This window comes from Pinus tabuliformis, chromosome 2_1, assembly GCF_031772625.1.
Source record: "Pinus tabuliformis cultivar Carrire ecotype Pingquan chromosome 2_1, CPIR1, whole genome shotgun sequence".
In the NCBI taxonomy this organism is placed as follows: Eukaryota; Viridiplantae; Streptophyta; class Pinopsida; order Pinales; family Pinaceae; genus Pinus; species Pinus tabuliformis.
In genome coordinates, this window is record NC_142299.1 from 199144872 (window position 1) to 199157938 (window position 13067).

Genomic DNA, 13067 nt, shown 5'->3' on the forward strand with positions numbered 1-13067 from the left:
ATTGGATTATAATGGTTTATTAGTTGATGCAATATGACATGGATTTATTGATTGATGAAGTTTCTTTGATGACCTTACTGATGGATGACTTGATCTGATCAAACTTGAAAGTAAATAGTGGGCACAGGTTCAGGGGGAGCATTGGCTATGCTTCTAATAATGAATTGTTGGAATTATGTTTTCTTTAAAACTCCTTGGTACATAATGATGCTTATCAATGGCGATGTTGCTTATGTTACTGAAGTTCTTGAATGATGATGCATGAGTTGCTAATTATGGGTGATGCTCATCAAATGTAGGATGATAGATAACTCTCTACTAACAATACATGTATGATATGTTGGGCATTGTTGTGGAAAGAACATGTAGACCTTGTTATGATTATTTGATGATGATAGAATATTATTTTGATGATGCATATGGTACATATGTTATGTTGCTTATATGTTGATATTCATAAGTTCAAGGAGATAAATAGAGCTTGATTATACAACCTCATTATTTTATTATGATAAGTGTCACTCATTACTTTTATGTTGTTGTCATTATGCCTTCAAAGATACATAAGTTGCATATGGTGCAGTTATGGATGATGATTCCTATAGTGATTAGATCTCACATATGCTGCATAAGGTATATTTTTTTGAGGATTTTTGCTCTTAATGGTATCAAGGAGATGGGTTACTAACAAAGTTTGATAAATGATGGTGAGCTCATGGTTTTTTATTGATGACTTTTCTCATTGATGAGAAGCTATATACATACTACTATATCTATGTCATGGGATATCATTGATGGGTGAATTACAGATAAGGATCTTATGGATGATTACTTAAGTTGCATATTGATGAAGTGGTGTTGGTGTGATAGTTTTTCTTGCATGAAGAAAATGGGCCAAGAGAATGATGTTACTGCGGGTTTCATGAAGACATATGCTAAATGATACTTGGAGACATGGAATATTCTTGGTTGATGAATGAAAAGCTATTCTTTGATGAAAATGGATTGAGGATTTTCCTACTAAGGGAAAGAACAAGTTGGCCTTGATGAGGTCAAGGGGATGAGTTTATAGCAGATCTCTATGGAAAATATTATGCTACATAGTTGGTCACAGGTTGATGATATTAAAGCTACATTGTCTTATATTGAAAATTGAAGATGAAAATGTGCATGTTGTTGCCAACAGATGCTTATGGTGTAGATTCTATATGGTGTATGGTAGTTGTTGATGACTATCATGGTCTCTTTGAGGTCTCTTTGGTCACGGTTATAAATGTAATATATGTCTCTTTATGTAAAGGTCATGTAAAGATTTATGATGTAATTATTGTGAAATTCAGTCATGTATGGACTATTGTGGTCAAGTCATGTAATGTTAGGATATTCCGACACATAGGAAATAGTTAAGTATAACTTGGTCTAGTGTAGAGTTAGGTAAAGTGTGTTTCTTTACTATGTACTTTTGTAACTTACAATTTGACGGTCACGATATGTAGTGATCCAACGGTTCATTGTCTCCTCGATATTACCGATACTTGATCTGTGGCTTAAAACTCGATTGGTCAATGATCTCCATTTAAAGAGCATGGAGGGTCATTTGTAGTGTAACCATTCATGAGAGAAGCTTATGTAAATTTTCATTATTTTATTAATAAATTTCCTGAAGTGGATGCGTTGGCTCAGGCCATGGACTGTTTCCCTCTTTGAGGATTTTAACAATGTCAACAATAACGGTGTATTGATCTATGATCTGTTTGTGAACAGTGTCCTTTGGTGTTCTATCTGAGGAAATTACCCTGTAAATTCCTACATGGTATTAGAGCCAAGTTGAGGGCCACATCCGTTGGTGATCCAAATCTAAAGTTGGTAGAAATGAATCCGGTTGTTGTTTCCTAGATCTAATTTTTCTGGCTGCTTTCAGGCCGAGAGAACTGCTCTATTATGTTAAGAGCATCTGTTCTAGTGAGGAACCCCTTTCGTTTCACGCAAAAAGGTTTCCAGTAGCCCTAACTACGTCATTTTTAAGATCTGGAGGTATACAATGTATATTTGCAGTTTCTAGTTATTTTCTCTCTGTTTATTTTAATTTATTTATCTCTTTGTTTTTTATTACTAGATCTACACCTTTCATTTCTGCTTATGCTCTTTGCCCCGTGACTCTGTGCAATCTAAGCAAATTAGAAACAAAAAGGAAGTTTTTTTTCTTATGCGTATGCTCTTTTCCACCGCGCTTTAGTGTGATCTTGGAAAATCAAAAACATTGAGGAAAATTGTTAGTTTCCAGGTAAAGCTAACTTCAAACCATAAGGTTTGTTTTTTTTTTTTTATGTCCGTTTTGGGTTTGTGGTTTTTGTTTTGTAAGAAAAAAAAAGCTTTCTCAAATAAGCACACACCCCAAAGCTTCTGTGAATAAATAAATAAATAAATAAATAAATAAATAAATAAATAAATAAATAAATAAATAAATAAATAAATAAATAAATAAATAAATAAATAAATAAATAAACCCCCTTCCGCTTTTCCAAAAATTATTAACCTTTTAAACTAGCTCACTTGGTCCAAAGTTACTTTATGAGAATAGAGGCCTTGAGTTCAAGTCTTTCTTTTTGTTGAGTTACTTTTTCAAAAAGCCCCTGTAACTTATGTTTTAAAGTTACTTTATGTAAAAGTGTTCTCACCCATTATAAAAAGTGAGTCACTTATAATTCTAAAGTCTCTTTATCTTTTATTTAAGTTACAATTTGTGGGTAGCTCATAAAATACCATTGTAAAAGTGACTTTCATTTATTTATAAAAGTGAGTCATATAATTTTTTTTTAAAAGTGTGCCAATTAGATGCTTCTGTGAATAAATAAATAAATAAACAAACCAACCCCCTTCCTCTTTTCCAAAAATTACTAACCTTTTAAACTAGCTCACTTGGTCCAAAGTTACTTTATGAGAATAGAGGTCTTGAGTTCAAGTCTTTCTTTTTGTTGAGTTACTTTTTCATAAAGCACATGTAACTTATGTTTTAAAGTTACTTTATGTAAAAGTGTTCTGGCCCATTATAAAAAGTGAGTCACTTATAATTCTAAAGTCTCTTTATCTTTTATTTAAGTTACAATTTAGTGGGTAGCTCATAAAGTACCATTGTAAAAGTGTCTTTCATTTATTTATAAAAGTGAGTCATATATATATATATATATATATATATTAAAAGTGAGCCAAGTAGATTAAGTTTGGAAAGGGGGCAAATTTTTTTAAATATAACATTATCATTCATTTCCGCACATTCCCGCACTTCGTTAGCATCTTCAACAACTTTTCTTCAAAAAGAAATAATTTCTTCATCCGGAAGCAGTTTTTAGAGCCGTTTTTTTTAATCATCCTAATTTTTCGAGATCTTTCCGTTGGAACAATTAGTTTCAGCATCTATAACTTCAGTTTCTGTTAAAATGGAAAGTCCATGCTAAGTTATTCTTGACAGCACCAACTACTTCCAATGGTGGTCCTACATTGTGGATTTACTCAGAAGTAAAGGTCTTTACAGAATAGCCTCAGGACAAGAAACCAAACCAAAAGATGAAGATAAGACAGCCAAATAGGAAAATATGCAAGATCAAGCATGTGGGTTGATAGGGATGTCTATTTCTCCAGACCTTAGATTCCATATCGCAGAACTTGATTCTTTTGGGAGTTTAAGTAGCCTTAAATATTTTGATCACTCTTCTTGTTCTAATTTAAGAATCTCAAGCAAAACATTTGGAAATATAATAACACTCGAGCATATAGATCTCTCCGGCTATAAAACAGTTGAAGTATGGCCCTCGCAACTGGGGCACCAAAGGTCCCTAAAAGTACTGAAGTTGAGGGGCACAAATTTCAAGAAAGAATTACCAAGTGTGATTAAACTCCCCAGTGATTTAGAAGTTTTGTGGATAGGAAATCTTTTGTTGGACACGACGATGCCTTCGCCAGGTGACTTAAGGAAGTTGAAGGAATTGCGTGTCGAGTATGACATGGAGTTGAAGTGTTTGTCGGCTTCGCTTGAACTGCCGAGTCAGTTGAGTTGGTTGAAAGTGGTTGGTTGCCCCATAATCCACACATCAGAGCTATTCTATGATAATGTTTTATACCCCAACCTTGAGAAATTAATCTAAGAGGAGTGTATTCATCTCGTGGAGATTGGAACATTACCCAACACACTCACAGAGGTGTACTTGTTCAGGTGTGATAATTTGAGAAGTATAGAAGGCTTTCATGGTCTTCCAAGGCTTCGAGAGGTATCCATAAAATCTAGTTACGAACTTCAGGTGCTGCCGAGTGTAGCAGATACGCTGAAGCAGAATCGTGTGACACTAATAGTGTGATAGTAAGAGAAATTAAAATTTTCAATTTGCAATTTAAGTAAAATGGAGTAAAATATTATATAGTGAATATGCTTTTCATATATTTTTTAAATTTATATTTAAAAGATATTTTCATAAAAACAACTTACAATTGTATTTTCATTAAATATGAAAATTAGTTATATATCTTTTTATTTTAAATATTAAGATTATAACATCAACAAATTGCAAATGAGATAAGTATTTTTTCCCATTAAAGTAATTTGTTTACCGAAATTAATTGAAATAGCATTTTTTTTAAGTTGAATGGATTTGTTTAGTTTTTTAAAAATTCGTTTTTTAATATTTGTAAAATTTACTGAAATTAATGTAAATTAAATAGAAATAACAATAATATATAATATATAAGTTTTAATTATAAATATATATTTAATTTTGTCAAATATTATCATTTTATTTTTATTTATTTATTTATTTTTATATTATATTCTTAATTTTTTTTTACAAATATTAATATAAAAGTTAAAATATTAGGTAATAATTATAAATTTATATAAACATATACTTAATTTTGATAAATATTAAGTTTTGTGTTTTTGTTATATTTAATTCATTTTTATTATATCTTAATCTTTTTTTTTACAAATCTATGAAAGAAGTTTACCCAAAAATAAAATTCATCGTTTAATTGACATAAATATATATAAACATATATGTTTGTGGTTTGTAACCATGTTTGTTGTTTGTAACAATGTTTGTGGTTCGTAACAAAAATGTATTATGGGTTTGAATTGTATTAATAATAATTATATTGAATGTTAACATACTAAAAACCATATTAACATAAGAAAGAAAATTTATAGTTAAATTAGCATCTATATTCACACAAGAAGGAAAATTCATGGCTAAATTAGAGATGCTAGAGAAGACTTGTCTTTCAATTTAGGTTGTATAATTTGAATGTGTTCAAGCATAATTCTTCCTTTGTCTTGAGGATCACATGGTTTGAAACGTCGACCAAATCTCAATGATGTGATTATTCCGAAAGACAATCCCATTAGCATAAGTCTTCTTTGGGGAGGTCATGAGCCTCTTGCATACCTACTTTTCTTGTGTATTTCATTTTTTCATTATGTCTTTGTGCAAACATTGGTGTCAAAGGAATTGGACTTGGAAGGCTAATTTGGAGTAGGTTATCCCCTTTCTATTTGACTTATGTAGGGACCTTCCCTATGACGTCATTTTTTTAAGGGAACAAGTTCTAGATATAGGAACCATCTGATATTTAACGAAATATGAAGTGATATAGTTTAAGATACGGCATTGAAAAATAAGCAATTAGACAATCCATTTGATACTGGTCAATCGTTAACCACATTCTTTATGAAGTTTCACATTAATTAAAAGTACATCAATATTGAAAACACTTAAATTTAAGATACTTGATTGGTCCAATGTTTTATTTCTTTCTAATCCCCCTTTACCCCAAGATTTACTCTTGATTTAGTTGACTTGGTTTTAAAATGACACTTACTTCATTATGCGAATTGGTATGATTACCTTATCTTAATTACATCTCAATGATTTTTTTTTATGCCAAGGGTGCCAATTCAGTCATGCCCTTCAAGAACATCCCTTTGAAGTTCCAAGGGTGTCACACCAATCAGTTCTTTCTTGATGCCAAGGGTTCCAGGTCGGTCGTTCCCTTCACGAACTTCCCTTTGAAGTTCCAAGGGTTCCATGTCGCTTGGCCTTCAAACATCCAATGACTATGAGGGGAAGAACTAGGTGCGACATCAAAGACTTCTATCTTCTACTATGTTTCTATCTATAGAGAGACTAATGGTGTTGGGGATTGAAGAATTCGCTTTGATGTGCACCCCTTGTAAAATCCCCATGAGCGACCCAATCTAATCCCACGAATTCCTGATCTTCAAGGCGAAGGTACCCCAATACTTCTAGCCCAAGTCACAGTGGGAGTACTAGCATGTGGAGTCAGTCACATTATCCCACCCCTCCCGTAAGGGTCCATCTATCTATATAGACATGTCATCCATTGATCCGAACTTATGCATAAACAAAACAAAATACAAATATAAACATAAACATGGAGATGCAACAAAAATAAATATTCATTTCATTAATATCAAAGAACTAAAAGATGATTACATACCAAATGGAAATAAACTAGCTCGGGCGTTGGTAGCTTATCTCTGAGATGAGATGTAGTGGCTACATGCCTATGAACTATGTTACAATGACGCTCGAGGGTCTTTTTATTGTTGAATAACAAAGATAAACACTGAACAATGAAAACGCTAACCCTAGGAGATGGAACAACAAGAGTTTGTTGGCATTATGACTAATGCATTGTCATTGATGACAACCTACTTGATGAACATGTCAACAGGATGTGTCTACATGTGACAAAGAGTTTGGTCAAAGGCATAGCATTATTAATCTAGGTTGTCATTGATATTGATATGGCATTGACCGATATGTCAATTTTACTGAGATGGCTAATGATAGTTAAAACTCTCATTTGACAAGGATATCATGAATGAAGATGTCAAGCCACTAAGAAGAAGTTTCGTCCTAGATTCCTATTGTTCATAGTGGATCACTGCACTATCATGATGACATTACATTTGATGACATGGAAATTGAAGGAGTTGTAGATCACTTGATGGCATGATGATTAAAGACATAACAAGTGGAGACCTCACTTAAAAACACTTGGTGACAAAGAAGAAGCTCGTATTGTCCCAATCATTTCTGCACTAAATAATAACCAGTCACATTGGAAATTATTTTTCACCTCCTTAGTGTTGAAAAGTGTGCAACAAGAAATGCTTGTTGAGAGTGCAACAAGATGATGGAGCTTAGTGAAAAGAGTCGCCTTCACTAAGTGGGCCTGCAGGCTATTTTTGGCGCAAGTCTATTTTTAGACTATGTCTATTTTTAGACATATGGATCATGTCTATGGATTGCAGGTTGCTGTTTATGGATGATTGATCAAGTTGGGAAAAAAATAGATGGACTTCTATTTTTGATGAAAGTGTGAGTGATCAAAGTCAAAAATAGAAAAGTCAAATATTATTATCTCACAATAATATTTGGACTATAAACTTAATCTTATTCTCTTGGAGCACTTCAGGATGAGCTACGGATGTGGTACATGCAGATCCTAGAGGGAAATACGTGGTTACCTATGGGATGACTAATATTTGCATGCAGGACTTCAGTTAGAACTCAAGAGAGTTGAGTTTAGTGGACTGGAGGTGCAGTTGATGGAGTTGTGTTCAGTTTAGCTTTGTTAAACTGGTTGTATTTAGTCTAACTGGCAAATAGACTAGAGATGAGTTGGGTGAATTAGTTATTAATTAATTCACAAGTTATTAACTCATAATACAACTAATGAATACATCAGTTAACTCAGTTGCATGTCAGTGCATGTTCAGTTCAGCAGGGACAAGTGTTAGAGAATCAAATTGCTATCAGTTGTGACTATAGTTGTGCACCAAATCTTGCACAATAAAGGGATTGAGTATGCCAATGAGTTTTCTCACGTATTTGCCCACATTATAGCTTGTGCTCACGTCCAACAAAGTGTGAGTGACTATTTTGCAGGTGAAATACGAGTTTGGGAAGCCATTCTCATAAGTTCTTGAGCAGGTATTGAGCAGTGGAGGCAGGCAAGCAGTGGAATAGATTTGGAGATCAAATCTTAGCTTTATTGTGTGTAACAGGTGGAGCTGGTACTGGATTGCTTGTGATAAGCATTGTACTTTGTAATGTTACATGATTCAATCAATATAATATACAGATAGTGTGGGGTTTTTAGCAAGATGCTTTCCCCGGGATATATACTGTGTTAATGAGTTTGATTGATGCTTCTATGTGTGCCTGTGAATGTTTCTGCTTATGTAAATTGATGATCAACGTAGAGGAGATTATGTATTATACATGTTCCGCTTATAATTGTATGATCAGGATAATCTCTGTGAATATGTGTTAAATTATTCAAAATTTCTACATGGTATCGGAGCTGCTTGATTTGTAGAAGAGATTTTTACAGGATATCAAGCGAGGATTGATCATCAGATCTACTATTCAGGAAGTGTTTACATTCTATTTCTTCAGGCAGAGTCTGTAATCGGGCCAGGTAGCCTCTGGATTCATCCTTCTTTTGGAAGGTGAGATATCCGGTGAATTCCCATACAGTCGATCTCTGTACAAGAAATACTTTGTTCTCACGAATTCTAGATCGAAAGCGGTTGAGTTTTGAGCTGGTGGAATTCGAATTTAATTCCAAAGCAAGAGAAAAACTCAGAAACATTCAGTGTGAGAATGGAGACAGTATGCCCCAGTATCTCACGAAGTTCACCCAATGCCGGGATGAGCTGGGAAGTGTGGGGGTGACTGTCGGATGAGGATGGTGAGTCTAGCACTCCTTGACCTTCCTAAGAGTTGGCATAGCTACCAGGACTCGGTGAATGGAAGGGAGAAACTACCAGGATGGGAGAGACTTTGGTCGGATCTTGTGCAGGAGGAGATTAGACGGAGCACCAGAGACGGTTCTTCATCCATGCAGGATGAGGAGAACTGTGCCTTAGCGAGTAAGGCAAAGAAGGGGAAGGAGAAGGTTTCTCTTTCCAAATCCAGTTCTTCTAGTGGTAGGAAGAAGGTTGACAAATCGAAAGTGCGATGCTTTTGTTGTCATGAGTTGGGTCATTATGCTACTAATTTCCCAAAGAAGAAGTCCAAGAAGGGATCCGGGGAAGGATCTGAAGGTGAGGCAGCCTCACTTGCTTCACAGTTTGAGTTGGACTTCACACTCTTCGCATGCATTGTTTCATCCATGGTGGGAAGTGGTTGGTTTCTTGACAGTGGAGCTTCTTTCCACATGACCGGTGACAAAAGTTTGTTCAGTACTTTGGAGGAGAAAGATCTCCAGATACTCATAGGGATGGGTAATGATGAGAAGTATAGTGTCTCAGGTGTAGGCACGGTTATTTTTCAGAGGGAGCATGGAGCTCACCTTACCTTGACTGGTGTCAAGTATGTACCAGGATGGAAGAGAAACTTGGTGTCGATCGCAATGTTGGAAGACAGAGGCTATAATGTGGTCTTTAGTAAGGGAAAGGTTTTCCTTAGACACATCATCACTAGACAGGTGAAGCAGATTGGTTCACGAGTCAAGAACCTGTATGCTCTTGAGGTTCAAGATGCATGCAAAGCCTTGAGCAGCGATGCAACTGATGGAGACTTGGTGGTTGAGAGGGAGCGTATATTACCTCTCAACATGCAGAGCCAGAAGAAGTCTTAGACGATTGTGGAGGAGCCACGATTGGTGCAGCAAATTCAGGAGATTGTGGAGGAGCCACAACAGGGGAAGCTAAGAGGAGATCGAGTAGAGACATATACTCATCCAGAGACCTCCAGTAGGGGGAAACTTCAAGCCAGGTGGGTTGAGGGATCACATGCAGCCATACCTCCAGGTAGGAGGTGGGGTGATGTGGATTGATTGTCCCAAGGAGGAGGGGCAGGATCCTTGAGGTACCCAACCTCTTGGATGAGACCTTGCTATGGGAGCCTTGATGTGTAGTAGCAGGAACTGACTGATTGGGTAGAGACAGATGTGGATGGAGCGGCAGAGAGAGCGACAGTGCAGGGAATCCCAGGACAGTGCATAGCTAGCAGGCTGTAGCAATGCGAGAGGCACAAGTGTTTTGCATAGTGCTAGGTGGCACAGAGAGGTGTGCAATGGTGCGAGATGCATGGAGATGTTGCAGTAGCGTAGATGTCAGAGAGGGAGCACTTGTCAGCAGCAGGTAGAGCTTCAGCATCAGAGGGTGTTTCTAGCCCAACAGGGAGGTGCAGTGCGGATGCAATACTGGGAGATAGAACTAGCAGCAGCACGGATGCAGTCAGAGATCAAAGTGACAGAGGCTAGAGCAGTCAGATACTGAAGAGCACAGAGATGCAGAGTTTCAGTCGACAGAGGAAATAACAGTCAGAGACTTTGATGACAGAGCAAGTGGACCGGCCAGATGTGTTGCATGGAGAACATTCCAGAGTTACAGGATCGGGTTTGAGAGGAAGCCTTTCTTGTTGAGAGGGAGTGTTGAAAAGTGTGCAACAAGAAATGCTTGTTGAGAGTGCAACAAGATGATGGAGCTTAGTGAAAAGAGTCGCCTTCACTAAGTGGGCCCGCAGGCTATTTTTGGCGCAAGTCTATTTTTAGACATATGGATCATGTCTATGGATTGCAGGTTGCTGTTTATGGATGATTGATCAAGTTGGGAAAAAAATAGATGGACTTCTATTTTTGATGAAAGTGTGAGTGATCACAGTGTGAGTGATCACAGTGTGAGTGATCAAAGTCAAAAATAGAAAAGTCAAATATTATTATCTCACAATAATATTTGGACTATAAACTTAATCTTATTCTCTTGGAGCACTTCAGGATGAGCTACGGATGTGGTACATGCAGATCCCAGAGGGAAATACGTGGTTACCTATGGGATGACTAATATTTGCATGCAGGACTTCAGTTAGAACTCAAGTGAGTTGAGTTTAGTGGACTGGAGGTGCAGTTGATGGAGTTGTGTTCAGTTTAGCTTTGTTAAACTGGTTGTATTTAGTCTAACTGGCAAATAGACTAGAGATGAGTTGGGTGAATTAGTTATTAATTAATTCACAAGTTATTAACTCATAATACAACTAATGAATACATCAGTTAACTCAGTTGCATGTCAGTGCATGTTCAGTTCAGCAGGGACAGGTGTTAGAGAATCAGATTGCTATCAGTTGTGACTATAGTTGTGCACCAGATCTTGCACAATAAAGGGATTGAGTATGCCAATGAGTTTGCTCACGTATTTGCCCACATTATAGCTTGTGCTCACGTCCAACAAAGTGTGAGTGACTATTTTGCAGGTGAAATACGAGTTTGGGAAGCCATTCTCATCAGTTCTTGAGCAGGTATTGAGCAGTGGAGGTAGGCAAGCAGTGGAATAGATTTGGAGATCAGATCTTAGCTGTATTGTGTGTAACAGGTGGAGCTGGTACTGGATTGCTTGTGATAAGCATTGTACTTTGCAATGTTACATGATTCAATCAATATAATATACAGATAGTGTGGGGTTTTTAGCAAGATGCTTTCCCCGGGATATATACTGTGTTAATGAGTTTGATTGATGCTTCTATGTGTGCCTGTGAATGTTTCTGCTTCTGTAAATTGATGATCAATGTAGAGGAGATTATGTATTATACATGTTCCGCTTATAATTGTATGATCAGGATAATCTCTGTGAATATGTGTTAAATTATTCAAAATTTCTACACTTAGAAGCATAATCTCATTATGAGACCTACACCATATTTTAGAGCATAATTTTATCTTTCCAATGAGCTATTACACAACCCGAAACTCCAAGCAGTTTGAAAGTTATGAATTTTTGAAGTTATTTTATTAAATCTGGACATGGAGCTGACCTGAGCAACCTACACAAGTCGGCCTCCAAATAGAGGAAGTGATTGTTCATTTCAAGGACGGAAAGGGTATATAAAGAGAGGCTCGGACCTCTATTTTTCTCAAGTAATTTCAGTGAAAATGCAGAGAAAAAGGACCAAACAGCTAGGCGGTCGAGGAGGATGTTTTAAGATCACAATTTGGGCATTTTTAGTGATTAAAATATTCTTAAAGAGTTCAGACTTAAGGACAGAAGAATAGAACTTGTGAAAACCACCTTTGGAGGATTATTTGTAATAAATATATCTTTATCTTAGGACCTGTTTCACCTTTTGGAGAAGCACAGATCACTGTTTGACAATCTTGTGTGGCTTGGATAGACATTCTTTCAAGAACAGTGTCAAGAACAGTCTCCTATGGATAGACTACAGAGTCTTGTGCCTTGGTTTTTTATGGAAGAAGACTTTGGGATAGAAAACAATCCTGCCATAATTCAGACAACAGACTTTGGATACCTTTCAAGGCCTCGGATAATTACTTGGTAAGAAGGTCGGTCAATCTGTCTTTATCTCAGATTTGTGGAAGACACTCATAACAAAATTTCGTTGGATATTGATAGGCTGCTACAACAATAAGGATTAAGTTTGAGTTCATATTTTGAATCAGAATTGGACCTTGGAAAGTGAAAAAATAATAGCTTCAAGCTCGGATTTTCTTGGTGTATAGTAATAGACTATGATCCTGAGGGGAAAACTTGCTAAAGGTTTGGGCAGATCTCAGATTGGCATCTAAAATGTTCAATATTGAAGAAATTCTTTTGAAAACTGGACAATGAATAGAGCTTGGAACAAAGAACAACAAAGAATTTGGTCAAGGACATACAAGTAAGTGCATCACTAATCAAAGCTAGTGAAGGGTTTTGGAGACTTTGATTGAAGTATTTATGCAATGACCTTGAAGAAGATTGAATATATTTTGAGAAGCCTTAAGAGATCTTGGAGATAACATTGAAGACCATGATGCATCATTGATGTCATCATGAGGTGACTTGGAGAATTTGCTTGGGTATGATGAAGAGAAGTGGTGACACCTTCTATATTACCAGGTTGTATCTGATGATGTAGTGTGAAGACTACAGTGAATCTAAAGATTGACAGGGCTCGGTAAACAAGACCTTGGGATCCGTGAAGTACAACCAAACATATCTTGACAAAGTGAAGTTATAGGCTTGGAGCCCTTGGGGTTGGTGCCTCAGAATT